Genomic DNA, 14,089 nt, shown 5'->3' on the forward strand with positions numbered 1-14,089 from the left:
GAGACTTGTCCATCATGAAAGTGGTATGTGTGTGGTATCTGATTGGAGGTGCATGGTGTGGTAGAGTACTGTCATTTAGAGACAGCACATTTTCCTTTGACATGTCAGCTTAATTTTAACAGACATGCAGTTTTACTGATAAAACTATACAGCGCACCAATGGTAATTTGTGGAATTGGATTCCAGCCGGTGCCGTAGCTAGTGTGTCATGGTCCTGAGTGCAAGGAAGGAAACGGGCTCCTGTTTGATCTGTGAAATACTGCAATAATCTGGGTTCAGGGGTCCTTTCATGCCTCTGTGCCACTGCACCTGCTGCACCAGTGGAAGATAGGCACCTGGTTGAAGAGAATATTTCTTTTGTGGATCACCCAGTAAAGCATCATGTTTTGTTCTTATCCTATTATTCTTCCATGATCTTTCAGTATTACAAAAGAACTGCTTCATTTCTCCTCTCCTACTTCTAATGTTGAAATATTTGTACAGTTGATCGATGGGTTTTACCTTTTGTGGTGTGTTGGCACAAAAAATAACATGACATCCTACAGACTTTCAAAAACTCCATGCTAAAAAGAATAAGCAGTAATTTTTCAGACCTTTCACTTGTTCAATCTGGCTCTGTGTCTGCCCTAGCTTGGGGTAAGTGTAATGTTACATGACGTATTATATATTTGCACGCAGTGTGAGAGGTAGCAAAATACCAGTCTAGCGGCGCATTATGCTAAGCACAGATTTTCAGTTTAAACATTAAGTGAAAGCCCGGCATGGGGCGCTCTTACAAATAAAACAAGCATTTGCAATGCAATAGGTCTCGCAGTTACGAGAGTTTCAGCTATTGGCATTGTAAACAACAATGCCTTTTATTTATGTTTTTAAAACAAAAACAACAAAAAAAGGCTTTATTATTTGCAATGTCAATAGCTCAAACTTGTGTAAATGCGAGACCTATTGCATTGCAAATGCTTGTTTCTTCGTTGCTATTGCCATTGGCTGTTTGAGAAGACACACTCCCATGATGTGTGTTTTTTTTTTATTGGATGCACAATGATTTAGTACCATGGTCAGAAGCTCCGGTAGTGAGGTTAATTTCTCAATTATGGCATCACTTGTGCCTCTGGGTGGCGCGTTCTCATACCTATGCTTGTTTACTCAGTGGTCTACCTTTGTGATTAGCATATCTATTTTTTGTCAATCATCAGCACACTCTAGGCAAGCACTTGGATTTCTAGTTTATGTGACTGCCAGGTGAGAGCTTTGACTGCTGCTAGTAGGGAGGAGTTCATGGTATTTATGATGTACTATGGACTCTCCCCAATGATTGAAGTGAGGCTCGGGAGGGGATACCCTATGTGCGTAGATCCTGATGCAGCCCTGGCTTCTACCTCAATGAGGTTGTCAACACGTTCCATGTTAATAAGACGAGGTGTGATGCAATGTTGCCCATAAGCCATCCTGGGATTTTCCATGGGGGTTGAGCAGTTCTGGTTGGGCCATTCGGTTACTGAATCATACAGGGTATCATGGTGGTATTTCCTTGGCTGATGAATCATTGCTTCAACTATATTTGGCTGTCTGTTGCACGGTATTGACCTCATGCAGGCCATTGCTCTGAATAGTAGCCCCACAAATGGACTGGTTAAGTCTCCCCCCACCCCCTCCCCGAATGCGCCATGCCAACCTTTGTGCTTGTATCTCCAATATTAATAGTGGAATGACCTCAATCTGTTCCACTGGTTTAATTTCCATATGGATGTCCATGGTATTTTTTTTGAAAAACTTTTTATTGTTTTCATCTTGTCAATACTTTGAATCAGTCTTATACATAACAAATCTGTACTACACCCCATTTCATCAATACACAGTTCTGCACATAGCATATATACATTATCCTCCCAATTGTTCACAGTTGTTATCAAGCCCCGTCCCTCCATCCACCACCCCTCACTCCTCATCCAGTCCCGAGTCATCACTTTCAATATCTGCAGGTGGATCACAAACACCTCCCCTGTAGTCATTCCATGTCCCCAAAATTTTAGTCCATTTTCTGGGGCATCCACTATTACCAAACACTGCTCTTTCAGTTATCATCGCCTCATCCATGTCTCTGCCGCACGCTGGTAGAGTAGGCCCCTCCACCCCCCACCACTTTTGTGCTATATTCCTTTTAGCTATCATTATTCCGAATGTGACCCAATTCTGCCTGTGGCGTGTGAGGTCATTGGGCTCCCATATATTTAATAGACATCTGCGTGGTTCTGGTATGAGCGACACCCACTGCGCTTGTGACATAGTACGTAACACTTGTGTCCAGTACGCTGCTATTCTGGGACATTCCCTTATAGTATGAAAAAAGGCTCCCTCTTCTCCGCAACCCCGGAGACAAAAGGGGTGGTCTATTATCCTCATCTTGTGTAAAACCAATCTAGTGTAATAGGAGCGGTGCAAAATTTTAAGTTGTACAAGCCTAAGGTGTGAGAGTATTTAACACCGCCCTTGGGGACGCCAATGCTTCCTGCCACTCTGAGTCATCCATCTCTCCTATGTCCTGCGACCACTTAACTTTCAGGGGGCCTGTGGGTTCAGGCATGTTGTTTACTAATTTACGATAAGTAAAAGAGGTAGCCTTCTTTTGCATGTAATCAGTCAGTAACCTATCCTCCATAGGTGATGCCTCAGGGACATCAGAGCCAGGTGGTATCGCCGTCATCAGGGCATGTCTAATTTGTATATACCTAAACAGTTCAGAGGGCGCCATTTCATACAGTTGTTGGAGACGCTCAAATGGCACCATTTCCCCTCCCTGCCACAAGTCCCCCACTGTTGATATTCCTATGACATCCTATTGGTCGAAGCCCTTGCTGTTTCGAAGCTTGCCTCATTTTTTGCGATCCCATAGTGGTGTAAGTTGTGTCAGTACCCCCTGCCATCCCAGTTTTGTCTGCGCAGTATGCCATAACATCAGAGTATGTCGCAGTGGGCCAAACATTGTCAATGCTCATTTCTTATCATATAGGGGGGACAGCATACTTCTCGTACCCAGTTGTGCTCTGTCTGTCTTATACGCTGGGTCGGATTGCGGAACATGTAGCCAGTGATTAATCACCTTGAGTTGTGCTGCCCAATAATAGAGCTGCACATCAGGGAGTGCTATTCCTCCATCATACCATCCTCTTACCAGTTTGGCCTGAGTGATGTGCTGTGGCTTATTACCCCATAAGAGGCTGGAAACCTGTGTTGCGATTGCTTTAAAGTAAGTAGGCTCTACCTGGTATGGTGTGTTCTCCAGAAGATAGAGGAAGCGGGGCAAAGTCATCATTTTAAAAAGTGCTGCCTTTCCTAATAACGTTAGTGGCAGGGTCTCTCAGTGATGCACATCTCTTCTAAGACGCTCCAGTGGGGGCTGTAGGTTTTTAGTAAAACATTCTCTGGAGTCAGCAGTGACGTAAATCCCTAAGTATTTAAACGTACTTCCCGCTATTGCTAGCGGGCAACTATCAGGAAGGAGTGGCCATGAAGCACTTAGAGTGTTGATTTTGACCAATTAATGGTATATCCGGAAGCTACACCATAGGCAGTACACACGTCCAGGAGGGTCACTATAGATTGCCTCGGCATGGATAAATATAGCAGAATATCGACTGCATAGAGGGACAACCGGTCTTCACAGTTGTCTGTCCATTTAAGGCTCTGTATTGTTGGCTCCCACCTTATCCACGCCGCCAAGGGTTCAAGGACTAGTGCAAACAGTAACGGCGACAGTGGGCAGCCCTGGCGCATGCCCCTCGCCAGGGAAAAATCATTCGATATATGACCATTGGCGGTAATATGTGCCAGAGGCTTGGTGTATAGGAGTCGAATCCATGAGCTAAATTTAGGGCCAAATCCCAAATGCTTTAGTACTGCAAAAAGAAAGGGCCACTTGACCATATCGAGATTTCGGAAAACGCTGTCCGCGTAATAGTTGAATCTTGATCGTTAATAGTAGGACATTGGCAAACGGCGCCGGGAACTTCAAGAGGGAGCATAACACAAATAAGGTGTACCCGCCTACGTGAAACCAGAGCACTACTTTTTTATCGACTCCTCCCGGTTATAGCTCCTACTATTAACGATCAAGATTCAACTATTACACGGACAGCGTTTTCCGAAATCTTTGACTATCCAAAAATAAATAATTTGAAGCACCGCCCTAAACGGGTTATAACCAACACGAATTCGCCCGTGTCCACATGAGGCCCTGAAGATTCGCAGTGTGTTCCCTGCGATGAAACACATGTTGGCCTAACTAAAGGAACAATAAACTGACACTTCACACCAAGAACGGAACGTCTTTTTTGAACTTTTATACTTCTAATTGGAGGATTGTGATTCTCAAAAAGTTTCTCTGAAAGTGTTGATGTACACAACCAATCATCTTTAACGACACCAGCATTACCAAGAATGTTCTAACATTGTATAGTGCAGGGATTTTGTTGTTTTTTGGCCGCTATAATGTCTTCCAGCGTCACCTTGGGCCCCCCTTTCGCCTCTCTGTCCTTGTTCAGTTGGTTCGTATTATCTGATAGTGGAGGGAAGTCTTTAGCATAGGCAAATTTGTCCAATTTACCCTGCTGATTTGTAAGAGTTCCTCTGCCACTCATTGTGTAGATAGCTGGGTTCCTCTCCTCTCTAGCACTAAAATTGTTGAGACCCGTGCTTGTGATTTATTACCAAGGGTTACTGGGGGACCTCACCACAGTCCCACGCTTCCGTGCGCCGCTGTTTTTCGCCTCATGTATCAACAGCTGCGTCCCAGTGGGTGTGGGGATCACCGGGAGCCTTAGGTCCACTGTTGCTTATAGCCACATCTCACTATTTCCCGTGGGGTAAACTATGTTTCTGTGTCAGTGGCAGTGGCACCCTCCCACCTCCAACCTATGTGCCTCATAGTCTCTGGTTCACCAGGCGAAGGTTTCACCACACAGTCTCTGCTAGCCCTCGTGGACCTAATATACTGTTTGCCTCTTAATTAATGGGTCTGTTTCCCTGCACTGCTGACAAATAGAATATATTTGTCCATATAGTTTGCTTTTATTTCCCCCGGTGACCCCTCGGGTGTTTCAACAGGGCCGTAGCACTCCCACCTTCTCAGAGCTCTGTGCAGGATTTCCGAACGCTCATTATGCAAAATGGCGGTCACGGGCTGACTCGGCTACCCGCTCCGTTATTTCCGTCGTTTGCTGTGCCTCTACACTGCCGCAGGGCCGCCGACGTCCCCTGCTGTCTGCTCCGGTGCCGGCGGGCAACGCCGCCACTCCGCACACTCCCGGCACTCTACACCAGCAGCCCCGCTTCTTCTGCTGCCTCGCGGGTCACCAGTTTCCCCGCAGGTCTCCTAGGACTCCCACGCAATTGAGGCCCCGGCTGCAGCTCCTCTCGTAGGCCTGCATCAACCGTCGATCACCACTTGTGGTCCCGGTCGCTCCCCGGCTCCGGAGCCAGGTCAGTGGACGCCGCTTCGTCCCCGCTTGCTGCTCGTTGACTCTGGGTCCAGTTTTAAGGTCGGATTCGTACACGGATTAGTGGGGAAGTGATCCTATCCCCGGAGCTCCTCTAGGCTGCGGCCATTGCTCTTGACTGCTAGCCACGCCCCCCGTCCATGGTATATTAATGTTTTTCCAATGCAGTGTCTGCCAGTTTTGCCATCGCTGCAATAGTAGAAGTGTCTAGACTGGAGCTAGCAACACTGCCTGGAATATAGGGTAATGGCTCTTGTTGCTTTGCCTCTACCAGCCCTTCTGGGATTGGCTGCAGTGTGGTAGCCCCTGAAAATTCTACCATGCCGAACCTGTCCTCGTTAGGTATTTATATATGGGATTTTTTGTTGCCACCATGCCACATTCTTGGGCATGAGAGCCATTAGCTTCTGTCTCGCCTAGATTCCCCACCAGATGAGGGTCCTTCTCCAGTTGCCATGGTTCTCTTTCTTGTGTTGTCTGGACAGGATTCTATTCACCCCTTGAGGCTTCTGCCCACTTGCTACCATTTCTTTAGCCGTGGATGTTGCAATGGCCTGCGCTATGTGTCTCAGTTCTGTTATCCTTTTTTTCCTTCTTGTCCCCGCCACATGTCTGCAAAACTCAAAGATCCTGTGCGAGAGTTTACAGGCAGCGCAGAATGCTGAAGACTGCTTTTGTACTTTGAGTGATCTAGGTGGGGGCCTTATTGGCGCCTTCAATTGCACCAGTGAGCAACCTGGTGAACGACCAGGTGGCTTGGCTCGGCTTGGCTTAACTTTGCTTGGCTGGCATATGTGACTCTTGGGAAGGGATCGGCTCAATGTCTGCACTGTTGATTTCTTTCATGTAATGGCACGAAACGTCGCATGCACCTGCCCCCCGTCTTCCAGCAGCCTCCTCCGTTTCTATTTCAGCTTCTCTGCCAACGTGCGCAAGGTGTGCCAAGGGTATATCAGAGGAGAATTCAAAGGACAACCGCCAACTGCTAAGTGTCGGCTTAGGCTGCTTAATTAAGGCTTAGTGGGGGCTTGATGCTTAAGAGAGGTTGGTAAAGCTGAATAGTACTCAGTTTCCTGATGCTTCCCCCCTTTTCTGCTTTAGTGGCTGCTTTAGTGCTTTAGGTAGCTAGTTCAATAGCTACCTCAAAAGTGCTGGTTACTGTGCAGCTGTGTTGATCTGTTTATGCTGGAGCTGGACGCTAGTTGTGAAGGGATGCGACCCCGCAGTGTGGTGCAAGCATCACGGCCTACTGCTGGCCGCTTCTGCGCCACAGCCAATGGTGTCCCCATCTATTGCCTACCCTCACACAGCTGCCCATCCCAATCCCAGCTACACTGACTCACTTTTCAGGAGTGCTTCACCTCCTTCTCCGCTGCTTGCAATGTGTGCTAGATGGATGGACGGTGGCTGAGAGGAAAGCAGCCGAATAGTGATTGGAGCTACTCAGAGATGCCCACACCTGGCCGATCTGCTCTGGGCGTTGTTGCTGACTGCCCACTGCTGCTGGGGTCGACCTCATCCCCACTCCACTCCTCTGCTCCACCCTGATGTCTCCAGCACTACCCTGCGCTTCCTGGATCAGTGAACAGAGTGATTGGAGGGATACAAGTATTTCCCCACAGGAACTGGCTGTATCAAGACTGTGCCTTACACAATTATGGGACTGATATAAAGTTTGGAGTAATTGTACCCCCGAGTTAGAGTTGTCTACCACCCCAGCGAACTTCTTACTTTTGATGTAACAGCCGTCACAGTGATTCCCGTCAATGCATTTATAGCATGCTGTGCAGCTCCATCAACATGAAGGTTTTTCTAAATGAAGACATATCTTTTGGGGGATTATGGATAGATCAGAGTATTTTTTATATTTATAACATTCATGAAAGCAATATGTTTTTTTCTTTCTTTAAAATTACAACATAAATGTTAGCTTCTTAGCACAGAAGATCATAAATATGTGTTACTATGTAACTCTATTCTTATTGCTTATAAAAATACCTCACATCTTTTAAAATCTCTGTTTTAGACGGATGCATTAATATTTATATTCACTCTGGGCCAGTAGCAGCCCATGCAGGTAAGAGTGAAGGGGCCGGGTTGGAGAGGGGGATTCGACAGACGACCAAAAATGAAAATTAAATTAACTATTAATTTTCCCTCATTGTCGTCTGTCTAATTCCCCCCTCACCCGGCCGCACCGCTATTACCTGCACGGGCCTGTGCTCCTTTGAACATATAGCCTGTAAAGTATATTAGAAACTTATTTTTGACAACGCCAACTGTAGAAATAATATTTGGCAAGTATGGAATTCCAAACTTAATAGTAAAATAAGTGTAGAACAATTGGGTAAAATAGTTACATAATATTTCAAGTTGATTACTAGCTTCTCTTTATCAAACAATTGTTTTAATGTATACTATTGCTTTTGAATTCCCTATAAAATATTTAAAGCAAAATTAACTGATAATCCAAATGGTTTGCATTACAAAAATAAGATTGGTTCCTTAAAACATTTAATATATGAATGTCCGACAATTTTAAAATTTTGGTCTGATGTGTGGATTGCAATTAATAAAATCTTATTTTATTCGACCTTTATCTTTCAATGACATTATTCAATCTAATGACCTAGAGTATCTTTTATCTATTTTTAACATTAAATTATTTTTTTTTCTTACTTCTTCAGCTATCAAGTCAACTACATCTACCTGCAAAGATGCACATCTTCGGTTTGTTCATATTTGGTGGACATGGGCGCTATTTCTTAGACTTGTCCAGCCTCCTTTTTATAATTTTGACAAATCTCTAACAACTATGACTACAGTTTGAAAGACTCTTGGCACTTATGTGGCTAAGACCATTTCTTAATGTTCTTGTATATTTTCTCATGTTATTAATTGAAATGTGGGATTCCTTATTTTGCAAATCAGATTAATAAGTAACTCTTCATGATTTTCTTTTTAGTTTATATCCCACTGATACATTTTCAACATAAGAATTTATAATTTAAAGATTGATTTAGTATTTTTTTTAAGTTTTTTCTTTATTTGATACTAGTTTTTATGTGTTTTTCTTTTTCTGTATTTCTAAACGATTTGAGTTGAGCCTTCCATCAACAACAGCCGTCGGCATCTAAGCACAAAAACAGATGCATCTGGTCCTTTCCTCTGCAAAAATATAGTGTTCCTCTTCCCTCTTTATTTAATGAGAACAGGCAACAGGCCAATATTTTCCAAGAAAAAGCAGCGTGGCAACACAATAGCCAACCTCTTCATGGGATGATAGAATCAGTGACCAGTCTGCTTCCAGCCCAGCTAATGTTATAGTGGAAGGGGACCCATAGCTGAGGAAAAACAGGCAGCTGTGGTGGTTGCCCACAAACGGGGATATTAAAGGACAGAGTAAGAGACTAGAATACAATTATAACGTTGTGTTGATGATATATTTTTAGGAATCCAAGTACCATTCACTGTACATGAAAATAAGTTTTTGCAACCTGACTGACATACGTCATATTCTCATTTCATTAGTGTGACTTAAGAAAGAAGTTCATGTTATTGGTAACCTTGGCATGGTTGAGAGTTGATGTAATTCTCTCTATATTCAAACAACAGCAATGCCTAACTGAAATATAACTGTCACAGCAGATGACAGAGAGTTAAACCTTTCTCTAGCTACACCGTGAAACACCACTATCTTCCAATAGCAGTTACAATTAAAGATACTAGCTGAGGGTAACAGGGACTATTGGAGCAACCCCAAAAACAAACATTTTTGTATCACTACATATAAAATTGCATAAAAGTTTTTGATCATCCCAAAAAACTAAGACGAGTATGCCCCCCCCCCCCCAAAAAAAAACATTGGCAAAGCTAATAGGTCTGACATTTGCCACCAGCCTTTTGACAATTCTTATGATGTTCTCTCAGGGTTTTTGCAAAACTTTATAGTGGGGTAAGCTGCTGGGCCCTCATCAATCTTAAAAAAAAAACCTCTGGATAAATGTAAAAATACTTTTGGGTCTTAAAAAACACACTCCCAAATGTAGTCCCTGGCACTGAAAGGAAATACATTGTGTGTGGATGTGCTCCTTGTGAAAGGGCAGTATGCTGTAACTCACAGTAAAGTTAGCCAATGGCTGAAGTTGGCTTACCCATTGCCCCATGGTGTATGGTGGAGTGGGTGGAAGAAAAATTGAATGACTGACTAATGGAAGAAGGGCGGAGCTAGCACCATGCAGTAAGGAGGTCTTGGCATTTGATTTTCAGCTGCCCTGAATAATGAAAGGCTTCCCAGCTATTCACAGACTTTGTTAAAACTTTGGAGCAGAAAGAGAGCATTGGCAAAGCCCAGTGAGTCAGTAGTGTTGACTGAGAAAGGATGCGGAGCTGTAGCGTTGCCAGAAAGTCCTGCACACACTGCCATAGAAAATAAGATTGTGGTTGTGACAGCCAGGCTGCGGAGTACACTGCATCCTTAAGCATGGTGCAGTGGTTTGTGAGGTAACAGCTATCAAATGGAGTGAGGCTCACCATCTGGAGTGCCAAATCGGGTGGTAACTGTACTGTTTCAAAACAGGAGTTTGTTTGTCAATGTACATGAGAAGCCAAGCCCATAACCGGCCCTCCCGGAGGAGATGAACACTACACACCACCCAGACAGTGCTATGAAATTTGAAAGGACCAGCTTTCGCCTGGGGGAGAGAAACTCCATGACAAAAAAGAAGGGACAAGGTGATCTACATCTTGCCATAGTGTGTTGGTGCCCTACAAAGAGTGGAGGCCATGGATTGTTGGGTTAACATGGGAGATCACCTATGTGTATACTCTATGCGCCAATGAATGAGCAGGGCCATCACCGAGTGTTACTTGAAAACATGGACTCATTCTCAGCTCCAAGGGATGTTGTCTTTTTTGTGCTGTGGGTCCGTAATAAGAACTGGGGTCAATAAGTGATGTTCACGTATATGCAGGAGTTGCACCGTGAGGCTTTGCTGCCTGAGAGGGCCACGTATGTGCCAGCGACAATGATCCAGGCTTTGCAGGGGAAGGGCATGTTGAATCAGATGAGAATAGGTGATTGCAGCTGTATCAACACCAACACTGAACTGCTCCCGGAAAACATTGGCAGAGGGGCTACACATGGACTCTGCTACAGCGTCAGAGTGTACTAGCAATTCTGTAACTGATACTGCATTACCTAAAGTAACTCCTGGCACAGATGACAATATAATCCAAGGGTCTACTACTGGCCTCCATCAGTGAATTTCCTGTATTTTTAATTTGTAAAGTAAAAAGACTCAAACTGGCCAATGTCCTTAAATATTATCTAATGTAACGTCATGGAACAGTTGGGGTTCATTCGACCCACTGTGATATTGAACGTCACTTTCTCTCCAAAGCACTTCTCAGTGAGGCCTGCATAGCCTGTACTTGAGGTGTGATTATAGATAAAGTTACTACGGGTTTGGACAAGATGCTTTGTCGTCACAGTCTTGGGAGGGCAAAGTTGGGATTGTGTGAAGTAGTTGATTCTGTTAACTTTTTAGTTTTATCTTACAAGTTCATGTTGGAAAGACGAAGTGGGAATAAAGTCTGTGTGGTTTCTCTTGGAAGGGAATGTTACATAATAGACCTCATACTTTAGTAAGTGATGCCTTTGTTGACACCCCTCATACGCAGTGAGGAATAGACAGTATAAAGGAGATGGCAGGCCACCTATATTTTAAAAACATATTCAGCATTTGCCTGCAGAGTTCTGATTTGGATTAAGCTGGGTGCGCCCTTCCAGCTCTTGACGGAAGTAATTGACCCAGAGGGTAGGTATGTTAATTGTGACAGGAAGGTTAGGGGAGAAAGACAATGCATTGATAAATATTTATGCCCCGAATACAGACCTTCCAAGGTTCTTGGAGGAAATGTCTACTCACTTGACTTCGGCTTTGAGTTTTCCTCTTAGGAACGTATTGCTGATGTGGAACTGGAGAGGTCACATCCTCCTCTTCCCACGACTGTGACACATAGGGTGGCAAAGGCCTTTAGTGACTGGATGGTGCGTTAGGGGATAGAGGATAGTTGGAGAACACATAACACTAGGGGGAGAAATTACTGCTATTGCTCTGGCCTGGTTGATTTGTATATCCGGTTGAACATAATTCTTTGTTGTCCTCAAATGCATAAAAAGATGATACACAATGAATGCCTGGCTAGGATGTACTGCAACTGTAGTCCTTTGATTATGGCATTACAGTGGCTCACACCTAGGACGACTATCCCCACAGGGAAACTTAACACAGAATGCAGATACTGCATTTAAAGCCACCTCGATCACTAAATACTTTAAGGACCCGTGTGTCACGAAATACACAATATAGTGTAATTGGGACCTTAAAATAGTAAGGAGGGGACATTGCATAGATAATAGGGTTGGGGTATGAGAACAGTTACACTCTGAAATCATAAAGCAAGAACAGCTACTAACCTTGCTAGAGAAGGTCCTGGCGGTGGGATGCATGTGCCAGGTGCGCCTCAAGGAGGAAAAGGAGTTACTGATGGCTCTGGTATTATGGGTGAAAGGGTATGATTATAGGGTGCATATAGCAAGGGCACATAACGAAACAGAGAAAGTTGGAAAAGTATTGGCTCAGCTAGTTAACTGGAAAAAACGGGATGGCCTGATTCTTAATATCTTTGCTCCAGGGGGATCAGTTAGTCTACTCAAAACTAGAGAAAAACAATCCATTTACAACTTATTATGAAGATCTCTATTCGGTCAGGGACCCTGCAATTGACCAAGACATAGTTGGTAGTTCCCCTTAGGCTTACGTCGGAGGAGGTTGCTGTCTTAAGGTAGTATATAGTGGTAGCCATGAAGGAGATGGCTTGGAGTAAGGTACCTTGCTTTCAATTGAAGCCTACGCAATATTTATAGACATGCTGGTTCCCAAGTTAAGAGATTTTGAATCTATCCAGAAATGTGGGAGGATGAGGGAAGAAGTAATTGTTTCTTTTTTTTTTTTAAATAATAAAGACGCAAAGAATGTAGGCTCCTATCGCCCATTGTCAATGCTTAATGTTGACTACAAAATATTATGAAAATGTTTAGCAAATAGTTTGCTGTCAAGAGTGAGTGCTGTAGTACACCCTGAGGTTCATTCCCAAATGAAGCATTATGCCTAATATCAGGAGGCTGATCCAGGTACTGGATAACCAATTTGTCAGGACCCGCTCCCTCCTCTCTGTGTTAAGCCTCGGTCAGGCATGTGAGATAGCAGAAATGAAAACTGGGGCTCTGACCCAACCTTCCTGTTCTATACAGGGGTGTGGTTTAAAGTATTTTAGGGCCCATTGCAGAGGCCTGGTTAAACTTGGTACTACCTTTTGGATTACTAGTAGGCATCTTTGATCTGGGCAGGACCCTACAATAAAAAGGAGACCACAGCAGGCTTCAACTACTAATGGATCTGGGTGAGGCACCACAATAATAGGAAATCACACCCTGTTTCAGCTGACAGTTATTGAGTACACCCAACGAAGCAGCAGTGCTTCTTGAGAGAAGGGACACAAGGTTTAAAGGAATGAAGGAAGACACAGATCTTATTTAAAGCACGAATAATTATTTTGGGGAAACAATTAAACAGTTTAAGTGAGCGCCATTCTAAAAAGATAACCTTGAAAAGCTCTTCACAAGAATCAAAAATTAAAAAAGACTGATTGAAAGTACAATAGAAAAGATTTTATTTTTCATGAAAAAAGAGATGCGCTCACGGACTCATTACTGCTTGTGAGACTGCAGATCCTGTAAAGAATTCCCAGGAAAAGATGTGATTCAGAAAGTTTGGTGAAAGTCCAAGCAGGTATACTGATACTTCATTAAATGAGATTTTGTGAGCAAGCATGAGTGGCGTCCTCCTAAGTTCAATGTCTCTCCTCAAGGCTTTGTAAACGGATTACTAATTTCTACTGAACTCAGTCTAAACAGTTCTGCTGAGGTTCACTCCTCTTTCCAGCCCCACACCAGGAAAATGGCATTGTTCCTTTTCCACTGTTGGTTTTGAGGTCCATTAATCTGGGAAAAAATATCTTTAATGGTTCATAATCATCAATTCAGGAACATGTTCCAAAGATCACACTCTAATGAGACTTCGCCTTCATCAGGATCTGCTCTCCTGAGTTCCTTTCCATTTTATCCAAGGCTGCTGCAGCAAGGAATGGACAGTGAGTGGTTACATCCTTGTCCTGTGTAAGTATTTGCAGCCCTGACACCATTAATCGCAAGCTCCAATGCTTTGGTACTCTATCCACATAGAAGAGGACTTCGATTCCTTCAGTGGAAATTACTGTTTGCAGTACTGAATGGTATGGGCTTGGCTCTGGGTTCCTAGCATGGACTAAACTGTTATAAACCAATCCAGTGGCCACAGTTAAGAAGGGTGATTTATTATCGAAGCCCTGTATAGGTGGTAGGGGTCCAAAGCAGGTTGTCCCATCTTCCCTGTACTGTATGCATTGGCAGTGAAGCTGCTGGACTGGAAAATTAGCCAAATGGCTGTTATTGGAGCATGCAGTTAGATGGTCGCCCATTATACATTTCA

The sequence above is a fragment of the Lissotriton vulgaris genome, chromosome 7 (assembly GCF_964263255.1).
Source record: "Lissotriton vulgaris chromosome 7, aLisVul1.2, whole genome shotgun sequence".
Taxonomy (NCBI): domain Eukaryota; kingdom Metazoa; phylum Chordata; class Amphibia; order Caudata; family Salamandridae; genus Lissotriton; species Lissotriton vulgaris.